This window comes from Dreissena polymorpha, chromosome 16, assembly GCF_020536995.1.
Source record: "Dreissena polymorpha isolate Duluth1 chromosome 16, UMN_Dpol_1.0, whole genome shotgun sequence".
Taxonomy (NCBI): Eukaryota; Metazoa; Mollusca; class Bivalvia; order Myida; family Dreissenidae; genus Dreissena; species Dreissena polymorpha.
In genome coordinates this window covers 19,319,236-19,341,409 of record NC_068370.1, presented here as the reverse complement: position 1 = coordinate 19,341,409, position 22,174 = coordinate 19,319,236, and the positions used below count along the sequence as shown (strand labels likewise).

The window sequence follows — 22,174 nt, the reverse complement described above, 5'->3', positions numbered from 1 at the left end:
AAATTTGAAAGAGGACGGGAACCAACCTGTCTTTACCATTATCAATGGTCCTGGGGTGGGTTATGAGGACATGGATGGTCGAGATAGACCGTGTTGTCATAAGATATGTTCAGTATTAATTTGAAGTCAATCGGTGAAATAATTAAGGAGTTGTTGACACAAAATTTTGGGTGAGCGTGGTGGTCCACTATCTCCTCCTACACTTTTAGCACTAGAACCTTGAAACTAACACACATGGTAGCTATGAGCATATGTGCGAGGGTGCACTATTTGGAATTTTGATCTGACCCCTGGTCAAAAGTTATTATCATTTGCGTCGCATGTTGTTAGTAAAATGAGTTTTTTTACCCATTTTAAAGTTTTGGGTGGGCGTGGTTCTCCACTATCTCCTCCTACACTATTAGAACTAGAACATTGAAACTTACACACATGGTAGCTATGAGCATATGTGCGACGGTGCACTATTTGGAATTTTGATCTGACCCTTGGGTCAAAAGTTATTATCATGTGCGTCTCATGTTGTGAGTAAAACGAGTTTGTTTACTCATTTTACCCATATATTTACCTTAAACTTTTGAACCAGGGGTCAGATCAACATTCAGTCGCCGTCACCGTCGCACATATGCTCATAGCTACCATGTGTGTGAGTTTCAAGGTTCTAGTGCTAATAATGAAGAAGGAGATGATGGCCGAACACTTTTTACAGAAAGCGAAGATCAATACAATATCTCCATGCTTTTATAACCATGGGGATAATAAATAAGATGTAGTTTTTTTAAACATGAATAAAACATATTGAACCATATATACCAAAAATGTGTGATACTCAATAAAATCAATAACTAAATATTCAACTTTATCAAATAATTCATCGACATCAATATGTGTATACTGTATGATAATTCACGAAATAAATATAAGAGAATACTTCTTCTTGAAGCGATGATTTGTGACCCTTAATCCAAATGCTTAATTTACTAAAAGGCCAATGTCGACGTATCTTAATTAGGCTCACTATCAACTCAAAAAAATGAAGATAGCTCGGTATTTTTCCGTTAACTTTTTTGTACAATACATGTTTATTGTTCTTATTTTATAAAGACGAACGTTTAATTCCATCAAGACATTATTAGAAAACTACTTTTTCTAATTAAAAACGCACGCGACTCAAATGCGCTGCAGTTACAAAAAAATAGTGTAAGTCCTGTAAACAGAAAAGAAACCTTAACATAAAATTGTTCACTTAAAAGAAAGCTATAAATGTGCATTTGCGCTACCTCCTAATCTGAGCGCCACCTCATTGGCATTGGCTCCATCTCTTTTTGAAAAATGCCAATTTATCTAATAGATCGACTAGCAGCCGATGTTATGTGCACGCATTTACTTGTACAGGTTCAAAGTAATCGTTTAATGTAATGAGCGATTTAATTGGTTGGGAATATCCTGGTCACACAGGCAAAAGACATTGATTTGCTTTTACGAATTCTACCATGCCACAACTTATAAAGGTACTCACGTTTCCAAATGGGTTGAGATTGTATGTTTCTGTACATCTTTGGATGAAGGTATGATCGCTGAATCGCACTACAATGGCCGATTTTTTTTTAATAATGCGTAATATATTGAAAAAACATATAAAAACCTTACCAACATGTAATCAGTAAATTTCATAACATCCGTCCCTTAGCGCCACCTCGGAAGTAGCATTGGCTCATTTATCAATGCATCTCAAAAAAGAGGTGGCTCGCGTGATTAACGGCCGTGTATACAATGTTGTACAAAATTGCACTGAAAAAGGTTGCATTCCGCTAGAAAGCGGCCGGAAAAAACCCGCAGAAACAGTCGATTTTGATTTGTTTTAACATTGAATTATATAGTGGAAATATTAAGTACAAGATAAGTATCGATGCAAAGCATCAAAGGGCGTCGGGAATTTCAGTGTAAAAGGCACTCAATGAAGTTACATTGAACGATTTTTTTTATACTGTAAATATTAATATATTGGCCGATTATTTTAAACAAAATAGAAAAAGATACTGGTATAACCATTATCTATAATTTTGTGTTATAACCCCCAAATAACCATTATTTATGATGTTGTGTTATATAACTCCCATATAACCATTATCTATGATTTTGTGCTGTAACCCCCAAATATTTCATAGTTCATTTTATTTACATTGGTTTCCTTTTTTACTGGCATCCGAGTGCAGTTTTCATTAATGGAACAGAACTGTGTAGGCTTTAAAAAATCTGCTTAATCTTGTAAGCGTACTTTCATATTTTTCTCAACTTCAAGGGGAGATGATTCTGAAGTTATTCTTACGTTGCTCATTTACGATAAGGGTTGAGTACTCATTGATATGGAAACACTGTAAAAGTTTGAGAAAAAATTGAATGAAAACTGTAAATTGCATAAAGAAGCTGCATTTCACAATACTTTGAAATTCAGTAAAAGATCATAATCGATTTATTGCTCCGATATTCATCATTTTCAATAGGGTTCGAGTAATACTGATATAAAAACACTTAACAAGTTTGGAAATTCAGACGAAAGTTGTGAAATCTTTTAAACAAGTGGAAATTGTTTATTTTGTCAAATTTAATAGAAAAAAAATCTGGACTTATTGTCCCGATGTTTCTCATTTTTAATGAGGTAAAAATGCTCATTGATATGAAGACACTGTAAGTTTGGAAAGAATCTGATGAAAAATGTTGACATAATCACCTAACCAAGCAGTTTTTCACTTTTATTTTTCAATTCAAAGAGACATTATTCTGGACTTATGGTCCGATATTGCTCATATAGAGAGTTTGGGTTGGGTCCTCATTGATAAAAAAAACCTGTGCAAGTTTGGGAACAATCGGATGAAAATTTTGGACTTCGAACAACGATTTCAAAATTTCGCAAATTCTAAGGAAGATAACTATGGACGTAATGGTCGGATAATGCTTAAGGGCCCATACCACCTTCGCGCTCTATATGTGGTTCTTGACTGAGTGCCTGACTCTAGGGAAACGGGTTGCTGGGACACAGCTCCTCCTTGAAAAGCGGCTGCTTCCTTTATCGCAACTCATTGTTACAATCAATAATACGTGTCGCGCTTTGCGCTCTATATGTGGTAGGATAGTACTTAGGGCCTATGATAGACAACCATAAAAATACATGGATAATAGATGTGTTGTTTGCATTTATTTGTTAATATAAAAACACGTGTATTTTTTTTTATAAGATATTTAAGTGATGTAAGAAATTTTAAATTAACGTTGTCACCACGCGGCATCCATTAATTTTAATAAAAATGTCCAATTGTAGTAAAATCGATTTTAAAATGTCTACATAAAAAAAGCTTTATTATATTTATAAACCTGACTGTAAAAAATTGTCAGCCGCCGAACTGTTTCGTTTGGCCGGAACCCGGGATTGAACCGGGGGCCTTTAGATGATTGTTGCGCAAACAACTTCAGTCTAACGCTCTCCCAACTGAGCTATTCCGGCTGACATCATTTATGTACTGCTATTTGGTGAAGTTGTGTATAGCGATCGTTATTATATGTCTATTAATAAACTAATACATTGTACGTGTTCGTACCACTACGCCTTGCTTGTGCGATAGGTCGTCAAATATCGTACAACATTGATTCTCCACTAAATAAGCAAATTAGAAAAACCACAAAATAAATATATTTTGATTATGTTTTGTTTTTATACAAAACCAGAAAGTTTCGCGTATTTGCCCAGTCCCTATGATCTTTCCCCTGTGATCAGTTGTGGATCAGTTATTAATTAAAACAATAAGCTTTGCATTATTGGCAATAAATGTTGTAATAAATGTAATAGGCACAAATGCAGTACTTATTTACACTAATTTACACAAAAAATCACCACTATGCAAGATATTCTTAAAACAAAAATATATACATTGATCCGTAAAATAACTTCTCCTCCCATAAGCGAAAAAAAGATGCATTACATACTAGTCGCCGCTCTCCAGAGCGACGCCAATAATGTGACCTGTATCAAGGCAAATGAAAATGGTCAGATAAAACTCGCAAACGTCGAGAAACCTAATAGATTCGGCGAAATCTTTCAACCGCATGGAAGTCGCCTATTTCTCCTGTTATTTTTTTGTAATTCATCTTCTTATGCTTCACGAGACATATTTATATAAATGCCCTACATCAATTGGTCTGCTGAAATCGCACAACGAGCTTGCTTTTTTAGCTCACCTGATTGCTCAGGTGAGCTTTTGTGACCGGTCTTCGTTCGTCGTATGTCCGTCCGTCCGTTCGTTTACATTTGCTCGTAAACACTCAAAGGGCCACATTTCTTGTCCCATCTTCATGAAACTTGGTCAGAAGCTGTGTGTCAATCTCGGCCGAGTTCAAAACTGGGTTGTGCCGGGTCAAAAACTAGGTCACTAGGTCAAAAAAAAGAAAAACTTTGTAAACATTGTAGAAGTCATATTTCATGCCCAATCTTCATGTAACTTTGTCAAAATGTTTGTCTTAATGATATCTTTATTGAGTTTAAAAGTGGTTCCGATCCGTTGAAAAACATGGCCGCCAGTGGGCGGGGCAGTTTTCCTTATTTGGCTTTAGAGAAACCTTGTTAACACTCTAGAAGTCACAATTTTTGCCCAATCATCATGAAAGTTGGTCAAAACATTGGTTCAATTGATGTCTCGGACGAGTTGGAAAATGGTCGAGATCGGTAAAAAAAACATGGCCATCAGTGGGCGGGGCATTTTTCTCTATATGTAAATAGTGGCAGTTTTCCCTATTTGGCTATAGAGAACCTTGTAAACACTCTTGAAGTCACAATGTTTGCCCAATCATCATGAAAGTTGGTCAAAACATTGGTTTTATTGATATCTCGGACGAATTTGAAAATGGTCGGGATCGGTGAAAAAACATCGCCGCCAGTGGGCGGGGCATTTTTCTCTATATGTATATTGTGAAAACATGTGAAAACAGTAGAAGTCACATTTTTGGCCCAATTTTCATGAAATTTGCTCAGAACATTTGTTTCCTTGATACGAGAGTTGAGTTCAAAAATGGTTCCGGTCAGTTGAATAACATGGCTGCTGGGAGGGGGACAGTTTTCTCATTATGCCCCCCCCCCCTTTCGAAGAAGAGGGGGTATATTGTTTTGCTCATGTCGGTCCGTACGTCCACCAGATGGTTTCCAAATGATAACTCAAGAGCGCTTATGCCAAGGATCATGAAACTTCATAGGTACATTGAACATAACTTGCAGATGAGCCCTATTGATTTTCAGGTCACTAGATCAAAGGTCAAGGTCACGATGATCCGAAATAGTAAAATGGTTTCCGGATGATAACTCAAGAACGCTTATGCCTAGGATCATGAAACGTTATAGGTACATTGATCATAACTCGTAGATGACCCCTATTGATTTTCAGGTCACTAGGTCAAAGGTCAAGGTCAAGATGATCCGAAAAAGTAAAATGGTTTCCGGATGATAACTCAAGAACGCTTAGGCCTAGGATCATGAAACTTCATAGGTACATTGATCATGACTCACAGATGACCCCTATTGATTTTCAGGTCACGAGGTCAAAGGTCGAGGTCACGGTGACCCGAAATAGTAAAATGGTTTCCAGATGATAACTCAAGAACGCTTATGCCTAGGATCATGAAACTTCATTGGTACATTGATCATGACTCGAAGATGACCCCTATTGATGTTCAGGTCACTAGGTCAAAGGTCAAGGTCAAGGTGACCCGAAATAGCAAAATGGTTTCTGGATGATAACTCAAGAACGCTTATGCCTAGGATCATGAAACTTCAAAGGTACAATGATCATGACTCGCAGATGACCCCTATTGATTTTCAGGTCATTAGCTCAAAGGTCAAGTTCACGGTGACCTGAAATAGTAAAATGGTTTCTGGATGATAACTCAAGAACGCTTATGCCTAGGTTCATGAAACTTCATAGGTACATTGATCATGACTCGCAGATAACCCCTATTGATTATCAGGTCACTAGGTCAAAGGTCAAGGTCACAGTGCCAAAAAACGTATTCACACAATGGCTGTCAAGGTCACGGTGACTCAACTTAGAAAAATGGTTTCCGGATGATAACTCAAGAATGCTTACGCCTAGGATCATGAAACTTCATAGGTACAGTGATCATGACTCGCAGATGAAATAATGATGAAACTTGACCAGGATGTTTGTTTGGACAATATCTAGGTCAAGTTTGACATTTGATAAAGATTGAATGAACCGACTCCTCTCAGGTGAGCGAACTAGGGCCATCTTGGCCCTCTTGTAGTATTTACTGCACAACTAGTTTGAGTCACGAAAATTGGGACAAAGTTTGTATTATAGCTGCACTTTCCATATATTTCTTTTGCTACTGAAATACATTTTTTTCGTTTGACCCCGTGCTTTGGTGGGAAGCCAGTGTAGCGTGAATTCTGTAAGACCGTGAAAAGCTTCAGATAAACCGGAAAACGCAGATGACTGCGCGCGCGCAGTGAAATACAATCAATCAACATCATTGCCTTAATTACTGTCAGATTTCAATCTAAGGTAAGTAGCGATTATATACATTATTAAATACTATTGACTTATGATATTATATGCATATAACCCCATGTAGAAGGACAGTTATAATTTTCCTGCACATTAACCATGGTTCGTTCGCATTTATCTTAAATCGATGCGTTTAACGTCTTGTTTAATAATTCACGGCCGTTAATACGGGCGCAACCTCTTTTCGACGATGCACTTATAAATTAGCTAGGTATAAAGCAAAATTGTCTATGATTGGCCGAGCAATTCGGCCACGTTCAGAGTTTAATAGACTGTGTATTTTGTCTGAAAACGATTACAAGACAGGTTATATAATAACTTTGCAATCAATTATCTAATGTCTTAAAAACTAAATTCATTTATAACAATTTACATATCAGTTCATTTGGAACAGATACATTTGTCTTCAAGGAAAGCGTTGTCCTTAGCAATCCTTATATGTTGATATCTTTCATATCAATCTGCTCAGACTGACAGTCATCATTTTGATAAGAAATCAGGATAAAATAAGTTTTTCGGCATAGCCGTTAAACCCAGCATTTCGCCTAAAATGACCTTTACATAACGCCAGCAGACCCGAATGAATACAAGCCATTCATTACATTGGCTGATTTTAGCATAATCTCCCGGAACTTTGGCAACACCATCGCGTCTTCAAGTAGTAAAGGATTTAACTTCAATCAGTGTAGGGAAATGCAGACTACCTTCTGCATGTTCATTTTTGCCCAGTTAGAATTATGCATTACTGGTAAACGGTTCCATCCGTAAGACTTTCAGGGTCAGTGCTGGGTCAGTAAAACGCCAGGTGAAGACGGAATGTACTATTAATAAATGCCTTACTTTGATATCACAGTATTGCTTTCAAGATATCAGATGGGCATATTTGATACAATAAAGCACCTTAATAATGAAACTGATCCTGTTCAAGCCGATCTGAATGCCCTCCTAAGTATTTGATTTTCGATTGCAGAGCTGCGACCAGATATATCCGGTCAAGCTATAAGTAACCTGGCCCAAGAAAAGACCGTATATATCCGCCAAATCTTTTCATGTCCTCTACTTGCTGGGCGATTTTCTAATAAATCCATATTTGACATCCTGTATGCTCGTTATAAGTCATTTCTTGATACTCATATGGAACCTAAAATGTTTTCGTTTGTTTCATTTTCTAAGCTCATTTTGGCTGAATAAACGAGAGATTGAAACTTCTAGTAAACAATTGTCAATTGGGTACGCCATTTGTATTTAAAGCTAGAATGTACAGGTGGTAACGAATTCATCATTTTGTGAAAAGAAATTTCATGCATGTTTTCTGAACACATATGGTTTAAAAATCAACTTCAGAACTATTTTCAGTAAAAATAACTTAATTGTTGTTATCCCCCGCCAAAGGCGAAGCAATACAGAATTGGTGTTGTCTGTCCGTACGTCTGTCACAAACTTTTCATTGCGATATCTCAGAAACTATTTAAGATATCAACATGAAACTTTATGGGTGTTTAGATACCCGGTATTAATGAAGAGAAGTACCCTGCACAAGAACCATAAGTCCACACTCTCTTAAATAAGAGTTATTTCCCTTTTTTGTATAATGTAACTTTTCATGGCTTATATATCAGATACCATAAAAGATTTCAACTTTGAAAATCATTAATGAATCGATATTGATGAGTAAATTTGCCTTATACAAGAACCATAACCCTACACTTTCTTAAATAAGAGTTACTGCACTTTGTTGTTTTTTGTATGATGTAATGTTTAAGGCTATATCTCAGATACGCTACAAGATTTCATTATGAAATTTCATGGATGTACAGATATCAATGAGAAGAATTGCAATGCATATTTTCTTAAGAAGTGTACCGTTTATAAAGAGAGTGGCACCCATCCACAAACACAATTTATTTGGCGGGGGATGTCAATTCAACGAATATGCTTGTTTTATTTGTTTGGAACATTAAATCCAAAAGATTACTTCATGTCAAATGAAACAAAATGACAGAAACACTGTTATGATTCTAGGAAGGACACAATGTAAATCGTTTCTCCACTGTAAATAAGATCTGAACAATCTAAAAGCAAAGCACCTTTCGCGCTTTAAACATATTAATAATTATTTCCCAAAAGATTTAAGTTTGAAATGGATAACAGTATTCAAATTGATGTAAATATTTGCACTTGCTAATTTACTTTCACTTTTAAACTTAAGTTAGTTAGAAAATTGAAACGATTAATTTTGTTTCAATTTGGTTGTCACTAGTCACTGAAATGATGTTTTTAATATTTAAAACTTGATGCAGTAATTTTGTTACATGAATTAGGGTGTAAACTGTTAAAAAAAGTTTCATATTAAATGGTGATGGAAGTAACTATAAAATTAAAATTCATACACGGCAAAATTAAATGCATATTTTATAATTTATAAATCTCGTATTACCTTGTTATTTATTTATTCCACATTGTAGACATTGTATTCGCATGGTTTAAAAATAATGGCAAAAAAACCTTCTTACATTTATTAATAATATAAACATGTACATGCTATCCGGGGAACTATCCGAATACAACAGCGCGCTCGAAACTGCCCTTAGGAATCAATACTGCGCGCTCGAAAGTGCCCTTTTGACAAAATACCCCCTTACCTTTTCAAATCTTAGCTGGAGCACTGAGTTTGTTGACAAAAATGACTCCCCCCCCCCCCAGGGAGCGGGGCAGTTTTCCTTATATGGCTGTTGTAAAACCTCGTTTACACTTAAAAGTCAAATGTATAGTTCAATCTTCATAAAACTGGATCAGAACATTTGTTCTAATGATGTCCCTGCTGAGTTTGAAAATTGTTCCGTTACATTGGAAAACATGGCCGCCCTAGGCGGGACAGTTTTTCCTTATATGGCTATAATGAAACCTTGTTAACACTCAAAAAGTTACATTTTAGTCTAATCTTCATTAAAATTGGTAAGAACATTTGTTATCCCCCGCCAAATGTGGATGGATATAGCATAGGGCTTGTCCATCCGTCCGTCAGTATGTCAGTCCGCCTGTCACATAACTTTTTAGGGCTATATCTCAGAAACTATATACGATATCAACATGAAACTTTAAAGGTGAATAGATATCAATGAGGAGAAGTGCCATGCACATAACCCTATACTTTTTTAAATAAGAGTTATTGCCCTTTGTTTGTTTTTGTATGATGATTTTTTTCAGGGCTATATCTCAGATACCATTTTATTTTTTAAAATGAAACTTCATGAGTGTATTGATATTTATGAGGAGACATATCCATTCACTTTCATATATAGGAGATATTGCCCTTTGTGGTTTTTGTATAATGGAACTTTCTAGGTCTATATCTCAAATATAATGCAACATTTCAACATAAAATTTCACGGGTGTGTAGAAATCAATGGGAAGAAGTACCATGTAAAAGAACCATAACCCTGCACTTTCTTAACTAAGAGTTATTTCCCTGTCTTATGTTTGTGTGATGTAACTGTTCAAGGCTTCATCTCAAATACACTTCAAGATTTCAACATGAAAATCATGGGTATGTAGATATCAATGAGGAGAATAACAATTCATAAAACAATTACCCATCTCTTAATTATTACCTATTAATTATTACCCTTCGCTTAATGATTCTACTGTATATCAAAGGACTTGCACCGATCCATTAACAAAGTTTATTTGGTGGGGAATGTCAATTCCACGAATTTGCTTATTTTAATGATAGCTGGGCCGAGTTAAAAATGGTTGGGGTCCGTTGAAAACCATTGCTGCCTGGGGGCGGGGAAGTTTTTCTCATATGGGTTTAGTAAAGTATAAAAGATTTAACTGTAAATGTGACTTCTAGTACACTCTTGAATTCACATTTTCATTCCAATCTTCATGAAACTTGGTCAGGTAATTTGTTCTAATTATATATTGTCTGAAATAGGAAAAACAGTTCCGGTTCATTGGGAAACATGTGGGGGCAGTTTTCCTTATATGGATATAGTGAAACATTGTTAAAGCACTGCTGGTAATTCCCAAATTTAATGAAACTCGGTTAGAACATTTGTCCCAGTCAAATCAAGGCTGACATGTGAGCTAAAAAATAGGTCACAAGGTTAAAGCGAGTATGCACGATTTTGTCAAATATTTATGAATTGATATAAAATGTGTAAAAAAAACAACGTATTATACATATATTTTTTTATATAAATTAAAAATAAAAGTTAAGAAGAACATGTGTCGAAAAATGCGAAATAAGCTAGGTATTTAATTCTGAAATCGAAAATGTCTGTACAGTCGAATTCGCCAGCATGTATATTATGCATGTAGGATGTGAATCTAAATTTAGTTTTACGGATCATTTCAATTTTCTGCAACGATATCTATTCAAACGACACACGAACGCTAACTCCGATCCTAATAAAAAGACGAATGCTTCGGTTATTAAAGGAAATTATCTTCGTCACAATCGGCTCTGGGCGCTAATATGTCTTTGCTGCATTTTATGAAATTCGTCTTCGATGTATAATTTTTCTTGCCTATTTTGTGTTATTGTAACGTAGTTTTATCAATATATTACAATTTAACACATACACAAATCGTGCATGCTCGCTTTAAATTAAAACAAAACATGTTTATACTCTCGAAGTAACTTATCCCTTATTATCATATAGTATCGGTCCTCGCCTTAGTATCGTATCATTAACGATAAAACCTTCAAGGAGTGCTGGAAAGTTGTTTTGTTTTTTTCTCTCAATTTTTAGAAATTTTAATTTTTTGATGGTTATCCATGACTATTACCACGATCATCCTTATGATTTACGGTGTTCGTTGGTCAGGTTTATTCCAGGGCGATGCTGTGATTTTTAATTACGTAACACACAATTATGTTAGTTTGTTTATGGATTAATAGTAGCTTTATCAAATGTTTTATATGCCGCTTGTGTTTGAATGTAAAAAAATATAAGAACAAGTTGAGCAAGAGTTTCGTTTTTTCCATTTAAGTCACTTTTTTTAGAACAAGCACATGCGCATAGTAACAAATCTTAACAACCAATGAGAAGAGCCGACACTATGAAACAGACTACTAAAGGGAGCTAAGTCTAGCCAGTATTTTGTCAAAAACATTTTACTACAAAATAATATATAATAGAGAAAAGAGATTGCTTTATTTCATTATATGACACATAGATTGATTTTAAATTGTGTAGTCATTCTGTTTAACCTTATTTTCAGGGCCAGCTGACAAACAAAGTGGCCTATAAATAAAATGTATATTTTTCATAAAGTATTTTGATTATTTTGATCTCTATCTTGTCAGAATAGATAATAAGTTCCTTAGGGTCTCAGGTGAGTGCCTTAGGGCCCATGACCATTGTGTCTGATTTATCCAACAAAATATTTGTTTCAGCAAGTTCATGTGTCGCAGAGCAAAATTCGTTGAATATAGCTTGAACACATCGGAGTCAAAATCATCACACAGCAACAAACAGCGCAATGGGAATTTGCTTTGTTGGTAATAAATTATCTTGAAACTGCTAAGGCCACGACTTTTATATTTCTTGGTTTACAAAACCGCCGACCCTAATTTTTGGAAAATGGGAAAAAAAAATAAAATCGGAAAATCGTTTTTTTTTAAATATTTTATTCCCGACCGCACTGCAAAATGAGCGAAATGAGAAAAAAAAAACGATCCGGTTTGAGTACGGTTGCGAATAAAATCAAGTAAGTACAATCAACGATTGGTTCACATATACTGCAGAGATCGGGATATTTTTCAATGTGACACATTATGTACCAGTCCTTTTATGGGCACTTCTCAAAATTTATTTCGGGTAAAAATTACAGACAATAAGAAAATCAGCGTCAGTCAAATGTCGACCCCATCAAAATTTATTTCCGTGTCTGTGACGCAGCTTTATTGTTTAACATGTTAATTATATTAAACAAACCCGATAGTATTTGATAATAAGTATAAATAATCCAATAAAACACTGCCATTATTTACGATATATGTGTTTAGGAATTTTGTAAACACGTCCGCCATAGTTTATAGGAACTGTACAGAAAGTTTGGAAATCGGAACAAATCGGTATATCTCGGAAAATCATTGATAAATGTATTTGTCGTTTCAATGCTTAGGGCCGAGTAATTTCGGCAAATCGGAACTCAACTTGTGTAAAACACTAGCTCAATTAACCGTTAAACTCCGCCTCCGTTCTCTGCAAAAGATTCGAAGGCGGAGCTATGCACGTGCTTTTATTAAATTGGAGGATTGCAATTGAGAAACAAACACACGATTGGTTAGGCATGTTGATTGCTAGACAAAGGAAGCCATTTTTTTCGGCGCGAAATTTGTCGCTTTATTGCTTCCGACAGAAAGCGGCTTTCCTTTGATGACGTCAAACTGTCAATTCACACAGACTGCACATTTTCGGAAGACTTTAACTGACTCCTTGTTTACAATTCCAGTAAAAAAAACACTTGCTAACATTAAACTTTGGATTAAATTATCAAAATAAAGCAAAAGCGAAGTTGACAAATATGATTAAATTAATTCGCGTCAGTTCAAATAAGACGTTTTGCGTTGTAAATCAACGAGTTTTCATGACAACAACAACTTTGACAAACATTACCGCGACGACGCATGGATCGATCTACCTCGATTTTTTTTTCATGTACGATCTCATAAGTCGAGTAAGAGCAAACACATACCGGGTAATTTGTGTATGAGTAGTTTATCTTATATAAGATTTATGCAACGGGCATCGCATTGCGTAATGGTGCGCATCCAATTATGGAAATGAAGCGCAGTTTTTCGTTTTAATGGGAGAAGAACGCATGTCATGTAATGGAGTGTTTAAAATTGCCTGATGTTACATAAGGTGCTGTTAGGACTCATTTCATTTGAAGATATAGATGTGTTTCATTGCATAATTTGATTTTTTGTCTCTGTGTTAAGGTTATAAAAGATATTCTTTGTTCTGATGTTATTAGTATTACCTTTTTTTTCCAATGATGTTTTTTTTTTCGACCGCCCGATGGACCATTTTTAAATAATTTTTGTAAACCAATAAAAAAAAAGTCGTGGCCTAAGTAAAATAGTATAATGTCTGCTTAATGAAGATCGTAATTGAATTTAATTCAATTTAACAAAATAGTTGGGGAATGTTTGAGCATAGCCTACCTTTCTGTTGATGAATATCTTTTAAGAGCCTGACATTTTCATATAATATATAAAGCATGATATAAAGCATCATAACATGAACAGAAACGAATTGATTTGTGTTATGGAGTCCCACTTTGTTTGTCAACTGGCCCTGAAAATAAGGTTAAACAGAATGAATACACGTTTGGAAATCAATTAATGTGTCATATAATGAAACGAAGCATTCTCTTTTCTCTATTATATACTATTTTGTATTCAACGTTTTGATTTTCAGTGTCATAATGTGATGAAATAAGTATTACCAGTATGCTTAAGACATTCACTTTCAAACTCATGACCTATACAAATAGTTGTTCTTTTTAAAATATTTTTATGTCCCCCACGTTAGTAGTGGGGGACATATTGTTTTTGCCCTGTCTGTTGGTCTGTTGGTTTGTTTGCGCCAACTTTAACATTTTGCAATAACTTTTGCTATATTGAAGATAGCAACTTCATATTTGGCATGCATGTGTATTTCATGAAGCTGCACATTTTGAGTAGTGAAAGGTCAAGGTCAAGGTCATCCTTCAAGGTCAGATTTCAAATATATGTGGCCAAAATTGCTCATTTTATGAATACTTTTGCAATATTGAAGATAGCAACTTGATATTTGGCATGCATGTGTATCTCATGGAGCTGCACATTTTAAGTGGTGAAAGGTCAAGGTCAAGGTCATCCTTCAAGGTCAGAGTTCAAATATATGTGGCCCAAATCGCTTATTTCATAAATACTTTTTCAATATTGAAGATAGCAACTTGATATTTGGCATGCATGTGCATCTCATGGAGCTGCACATTTTGAGTGGTGAAAGGTCAAGGTCAAGGTCATCCTTCAAGGTCAGAGGTCAAATATATGTGGCCCAAATCGCTTATTTTATTAATACTCTTGCAATATTGAAGATAGCAACTTGATATTTGGCATGCATGTGTATCTCATGGAGCTGCACATTTTGAGTGGTGAAAGGTCAAGGTCATCGTTCACAAGGTCAAGGTCATCCTTCAAGGTCAAACGTCATATAGGGTGACATTGTGTTTCACAAACACATCTTGTTTTTCTAAACACTTAATAAAGTATAATATCTTCTTAGCATAAACCAATGTTGTTGTCTTCTTTCTAATATATTATGAATTCTATTGTATTGTTTCGAGTGTATGAAAACGCTTTGCCTCACAATATTGAACTAAACAACATGTGAGAATATTTCGGAAGTATGTGAAATGCAGACTTCTTGTTCATGGAGGGTATAAACCTAGCTTTGTTTCTTAGTCAACTGCAAAGGTCTTAACAGTACAATATGCTGGGTATCCTGTCACGCTTGGCTCCATATGGTCTGCATCTCCAACCCTAGATCACACAATTGGTTTGTGTGCGATACTTTCTTTGCACATCATAGTTGAAATGTTAGAAAAGCAAGTTTAAAAGGGACTACCTCACAGTTTGGTAAAATTATAATTTTTCAAAATAATTGTCAAAGATTCATATGCATATACACATCATATGTTTTTAAAGTAAAATAACAATCCTGACTAAATCTTTTTTTAAATATTGATTCATTAATGGATGATCATCATTCTAGCACGTTCAAATAATAATGCGTTTCCTCGGTAGTTTGTAAAATACGCATAAAACATGGATCAATCCTGCATGGTGCAGTGGTACTGTATTTGTTATCCCTTCCAGATGTCCTGGGTTCAAATCCTGGGGATACCAAAATTTGTTAATCAACTGTTTTTCCTTTGTATTAAAAGGATATTGATATTGATATTGTTGATGTCTTAATTTAAGAAAAGTATATCATCGATATGTGTTATTTTGCTATTGCTTGAATATTGTTATTATCCCTCGCCAAAGGCGGAGTGATATAGTTTTGTTATTGTCCGTCCATCAGTCTATCACAAACTATTCAGGGCTATATATCAGAAACCTTAAGATTTTAACACAAAACTACGTGAGTTTATAGATATCAAGGAGAAAAGCCGTGCACAAGACCCATAACACTACACTTTATCAAATAAGAGTTTTTAAACTTTTTTGTTGTCGTATGATGTTACTTAAGGGCTATATCTAAGACACGCTAAATATTTCAACATGAAACTTCATGGGTGAAAGATATCAATTAGCAAGAGTGCTGCGTACAAGCCCATAACCCTACACTTTCTTTAATATGAGTTATTGCCTTTTGTTACTTTTGAAGGATGTACATTGCCAGGCCTATATCTCAGTCACGATACAATATTTCAACATGGAACGTCATGGGTGTTTAGATATCAATCAGGACAGGCCTATATCTCAGTCACGATACAATATTTCAACATGGAACGTACGTCATGGGTGTTTAGATATCAATCAGGTATCTCAGTCACGATACAATATTTCAACATGGAACGTCATGGGTGTTTAGATATCAATCAGGAGAACTGACATTCACAAGAATAATGATAATATGATCAGTTTCGCTTATTATCATGAAACCAAGAAATGACCTCAATAAGTATTGATTAGGGTATGAGATCTTATATACCTCATGGAGTTGCTAAGATCCAAGAACATTTGTACTTAAATAAAGTCATCCGGAAGGTTGTTATGACTTTATTGTTTCATATTCTTGAACCAGTATTTAAATGTGTTGACGTTCGACTAATAATTAGGCAGTGAGGATTTTAAAACTTACTGATAAACTTCAACTGTATTTTGACCTACGTCAGTAGTGGAATGAAGATAAGCTTATAATCATGGTGATGGCAGATGAGACAGTTGTGTATTACATTGTTCATGCTATAGTTAAAATAGATAGTCCATTTCAACCTATCAACTTCAACAATTATGATTCCATGATGGTCATCTTATATTTAAATACTAGTACATAAGTATTTATTGAACTGTTATTTTCAGGAATAAAATAGTGTTGTTATTGGTGTTAGATTGACAATTATAAAGTGAAATGTTAATAAGTGCCCATAGTAAAGGAAAGTCCGATACGCCCATACAATTAGCCTGACAACGTGAGGCTAGTTAAAAATGTATTCAGGCTTGAAAAAAAAATCTGTAATGTATACAGTTTTGCAAGTGAAAATTTCACCTTTTACACTATTTGCATAGTTATCCATGCTATATCATTATAGCAATTATTGTAAAGACTATAATGCCTTTGGTAGTGCTGATCAGGGGCGAGAGAAATATACATTTTGTAACAAAAAATGCGTTTCCAGTTATATGACTACATTTGATGGTTGTGGAGTATTATATAAATTAAGAACTTACAATAAAGAATTATTGGATGTGGGGATTGTAAAACCATTTATTCGACCTCAGTAGTTATCATAGTGTTAGTGAGATGAATTTCTCATAGACCGGTTATTATAACTTATTTTAGGATTGAAAAACCATATTGCCCTCATTCATTAATGAGAATGATGATAGTGGATGTGGTGTATGTACACAGTGTCATAGAATGGTTCAAGATTCGTAAGGGTTGCAATATAAACTTATTGACAGACTGAATAAATGGTGAGGCTGTCCTACTCGCTTCTCGACTAGGCGACCCGGGTTCGACTCCTGGTCCTGGCAGCATGTGAGTTTGGATGGTAGTTACCATACAGGACAGGTGGAGTTTCCTCCGGGTACTGCGGCTTCCTCACCACAAAAACACATACACAACACAAAACCACACCAAAAAGTAAAAATCTGCAGCAATAACAAAAAAGCTGGAAAATTGCAGCTATAATTATAAATTCGTCCAAACTTTCATGAGTCAAGTAAGTTAATTAGGTATGTGCAGGAACACACTGCGGCTCCACACACAATGCCGCCTCTGGCCCGGAAAGGACCACATAAACTTCGAAATCCACTCAAAAATAAATTATGATATTGGTAACATGAAGGTGTGTAATAATTTATGTTTTTAATTCTTATTTAATAATAATTTTCATGTATTTAGTGTACAGGTGAATTTGCAAAATTAATTATTATAAATGTGGTTGTTTTGTGAACACTCATTTCAGCGACTAAATATGTTTTATAATCAGATCTAAATGTTAATTAATGTGTTTATCTGCAAATAATGTATTATTAAATAATGATACATTAATTTTTGCTTAAGATACGATAATTTAAACGCTGCTACACTGTAAATGACGGATTAAAATATGTATTAGCAATGCAATACAGATATACCACCGAGTTTATAAATTGTCACACGAAATTCGTTTAAATTTCATTGGGGTTTGCATAGAGTTATAACTATTGTCGTGTTTGTTATTTTTGTTGTGAAAAAGTGCTAGAAATTACACATTAAAAAGCAATCATTGTAGTTCCGGAGATTTATTTGTATGCATAGTCGACATTACATGTATTTTTCCCAATTGTCGTGAAATGGTGCCTCATATTGTGAAAATAGTGTATATAGCTTCATGTTGTATATGCTTTTGTAAAGTGCTATTATCTGAACGCAATCAAATCATATTTAATTGTTTTCGTTCTATAATACGTCTTTAAATTTGAGTCAATTGACGTTTTCCATTCTTTTTTATCGTTTTATCCTTTTCACGTTAAGTTTCCTTTTATTTTTTTGTTATAAACTTTTCTGATTGAAATGTCGCAATTTTCATTGACTTAGTTAAGATTATTTACTATTTAAGTAAGTATACATGCATGTACAATGCGTATTTATATACTCCATAACTGTGATTTATATCGATTGCTGTAATTGTTGTTTTGCGAAATAAATTGACATTTTCATATCTCCCTTTTGTACACCTTGTATATACTATGCACAAATCGGATTTCCAACCACGACGAAACATAAACCAGACTGCAGAGTCCTTGACGACGACTGCACGAGCTAGTCTAAAGGCTAGACATTTTGGAATTTCACTAACTAAGTTGCTAAAACAAATGCACTGATTATCTTGCGGGACGTTCGATCATTTAACGAAAAACAATTATCATCTAATCAGCCTGCGTGGTAGCACACATTTTTAAGTACACGTTTTCTCATGACGCATGGCAAAGAAATCTGCACATAGATCAATAAATAATCAATATATTTTTTTGTTATAACAGCCGTACTAGACAGTCCCTATAGGAAAGGCTATACGTACAGAGGAGTGTCGGACTATTCACCCCAAAGACAATTCACCCCCTGGACAATTCACCCCCAGAATTTGATTTCCTTGGACAATGCACACCCAAAGACAATACACCCCCAAGACAATTCACCCCCATATTTTTATATGAGATTTTATTATCATTTGCTTTTGACATATTTGAAAATAAGTTGTGAGCAGATGTTTTTGGGTTATAATTTTGACTTTGCAGCACAATTTTGACGTGAAAATAATAAAATGTAATATGTAAATGAAAGATGACATTGTGATTTTTGTCAAATGCAATTCAACCAATGTATTTTTCTATAAACTGTGTTACAACATATACAATTGAAATAAATAAAGTATATTGTATAATATGTGTGCATTTGTTTTAAATTATATTATAGGTTACTATTGTTGTATTAGTACTTTGTCAAATATTGAAGTCGAATTACTAATTTCATTGAATTCTTAGAATTTTACATTATCACAATTACTTACTTATTCATGTTAGATGGGATAATAATAAAATACAATTGTTTAATTGAGAAGAAAACCTTAATTAAAGAAAGGAAATTTTAACTGGTTTGGAGGGTTAATGGGTATTACAATCAAGCATTCACACCCCTGATGAGGATTAATCAAAGCGTCAAAACAGATAAACAAATACTTTAGTTACACACATTGACAAATAATTATGTTGGGATGGGCAATTATAAAGGTCTAACATCTCAAAATATAAATATAAGATAGTACCAAAGACCTATAGAATACATGTATTTTATAAGTCTTTGATAAAACAAACAACTTCATAAACATTAATTATGACTTTTAAAAACATATACATGATAACAACAATAATTATAGGGGGACTATTGGTATTTTTATTTAAACTTTATTATTGATAGAATTTCTAGCATCTTTTATACATATACCAAGAATATTTACATAAGAAAATCACAAAACATATAACAAGAGTATTTACATAAAACAATCACAACAGATAAACTTACAAGAAAACACACTTTAATTAACGGTACACTTTATAGAAATACAGTTTCCAACTAATTTACACTTCTAAAAAGATGAAAGATAAACTTGCTCTTTAAATCACATTTAATTAAAAAAAATCAATGAAGAGCATACACTACATGTATACATGTATATGATCATAAAACAGAGTGATACCATGTAGCAGCAATAATGTTCAAACATGTTATAAAAGATATGCTAATATATACTTTTTTTGACCTTGTGGTTTCCTTTTGATTAAAAAAGGGTTAATATGTATTGTTTTCTTTGGTCGTTTGTGATTTTTGAGTAAGATAAACAACAGAATAATTATGAATAAGGATGAGTTGCATAAAGCGGGTAGAAAGCATACTGGACTTGTTTATGAAAGTTTAATGTGTTTCCATTTTTGTTCAAATAAATGAAGTGTATCATTGTTTTGGGCTATTTCTTTTTCAATTTGAATCTTCAGTTTTAAATAATTGATAAAACAGTTCATTGCAGGTTTTTGTTTTCTGTATTTCATGATGAATATAAAATATTTCATTAATGTTATTATGTAATTCACAGCGTTATTAACCTCTTGTATTTTGAAGATATTTACCCACATTTAATTATAATAAGATTATCACAACTTACCTGAAGTGATTAAATAATTCAAAATCACACGAGCATCAATCAAATCAATTGAAAAGAACTTCAAAACCTAACCATCATCAAGTATAAATTTCAAAAACACAATTAATGAACCTCTTTATGGTCAATTATAATTATTTGAATTAAATGACTTCAAAGACATCTTTTGAGAAAATAAAGCTTCAAACAATGAACTCTATTTTGTATTAATTCCAAGTGAGAGACAACAAAAAATCAAGAATGATAATAACAAACATGTTATGGAGTAATAGTAATCTATACTTAATTAAACAAGATATAGGGGTGAATTGTCCATGTAGCAGGGGTGAATTGTCTATTGGGTGAATTGTCTTGGGGTGAATTGTCTCGCTCCCCGTACAGAGCCGTACGACTAGCCAATATAGGCTTCTGTAGTCGTACGGCCCTGTACGGCTAGCCTATAGGTTACAATATACTAAATCTTTTGGGAGTGCAATGCTTTACTCTTTAAAAACCTGAACATCATTTATAAGAAGACACAATTTTCTGTGTGGGCACTTGCCATGACTTTATTTTAGAATGTTTCTTTGTGCATGTGGTAGGGAAAACATTGATGTTTAACAGAAATTCACTCATTTGCTTGAAGGTTAAAGACTACATGAGACTTTGACAGATGGCGGGAAACCCTCATCCACTGGTACGAACCCGGTAAATTGATGGCTGTAAAACAGTGACCGCTGATTCGCATCGAGTTCTTTCTTGCAAAACGCATGACCCCCCTTTTTTATTGTCTAAATCATTGCGGCTTGGAATGTTCTTTAAGAAAAGGTATGGTTATGGGGGTCTCTATGCGCAAAAGTTTGACTTTATTTTTTGTTGAAGTTATTGCTTTTACATTGAATTTGTGTAGGTAATCTTTTGGTATATTGTAACCTATATGGTTGACAGTCAACTCGTACCTAAGTCAACTCGTACCTAAGTCAACTCGCACGGTAGTCAACTCGCATGTTGTTTGGTCAACTCGTACCTAAGTCAGCTCGCACGGTAGTCAAACTATTGATGTGTAAATGGGTTTTAAATGAGTTATTTATGCATAAACACAATGAGAAATACTTTCATAGTTTAGTTACTTTTTATTGCAATATTTTCACAAAATAACATTTTTTTTCACAAAATATTGGTTATCGGCACATTATAACAGACAGTAAAAGTACTTTTAAAAATATTTTTTAACTATTATTTTAATTTGTATTACAATATTAACACACATTATCAAAGCTTTATATATGTACACAAGTAGACATGCATCTATATACTTTTATTTGAATATTTATTTCAATATATTTACACACAGTATCATAGCTTTACAATATGTACACTAGTAGACATACATCTACATATTTTCTTTTAATATTTATTTCAATATTTACACACATGATCAAAGCTTTACAATATGTACACAATGAGACATACATCTATATACTTTTATTTTTATATTTATTTCATATTTACACACAGTATCAAAGCTTTACAATATGTACACAAGGCGACATACATCTAAATACATTTAATTTAATATGTATTTCAATATTTAAACACATTATTAAAGCTTTACAATATGTACACAAGGAGACATACATCTATATACGTTTGTTTTAATATTTATTTCAATATCTTCACACATAATCAAAGAG

The 22,174-nt window shown here is 34.0% G+C and overlaps 1 non-coding gene across 1 annotated transcript; it reads right to left on the bottom strand.

Moving 5' to 3' along the window:
- Positions 1–3,409: 3,409 nt before the first annotated feature.
- Trnaf-gaa (transfer RNA phenylalanine (anticodon GAA)) lies at positions 3,410–3,499 on the bottom strand. The gene is given in 2 exon segments: positions 3,410–3,445; positions 3,463–3,499. It is a non-coding gene; the product is annotated as a tRNA-Phe (tRNA).
- Positions 3,500–22,174: the final 18,675 nt, after the last annotated feature.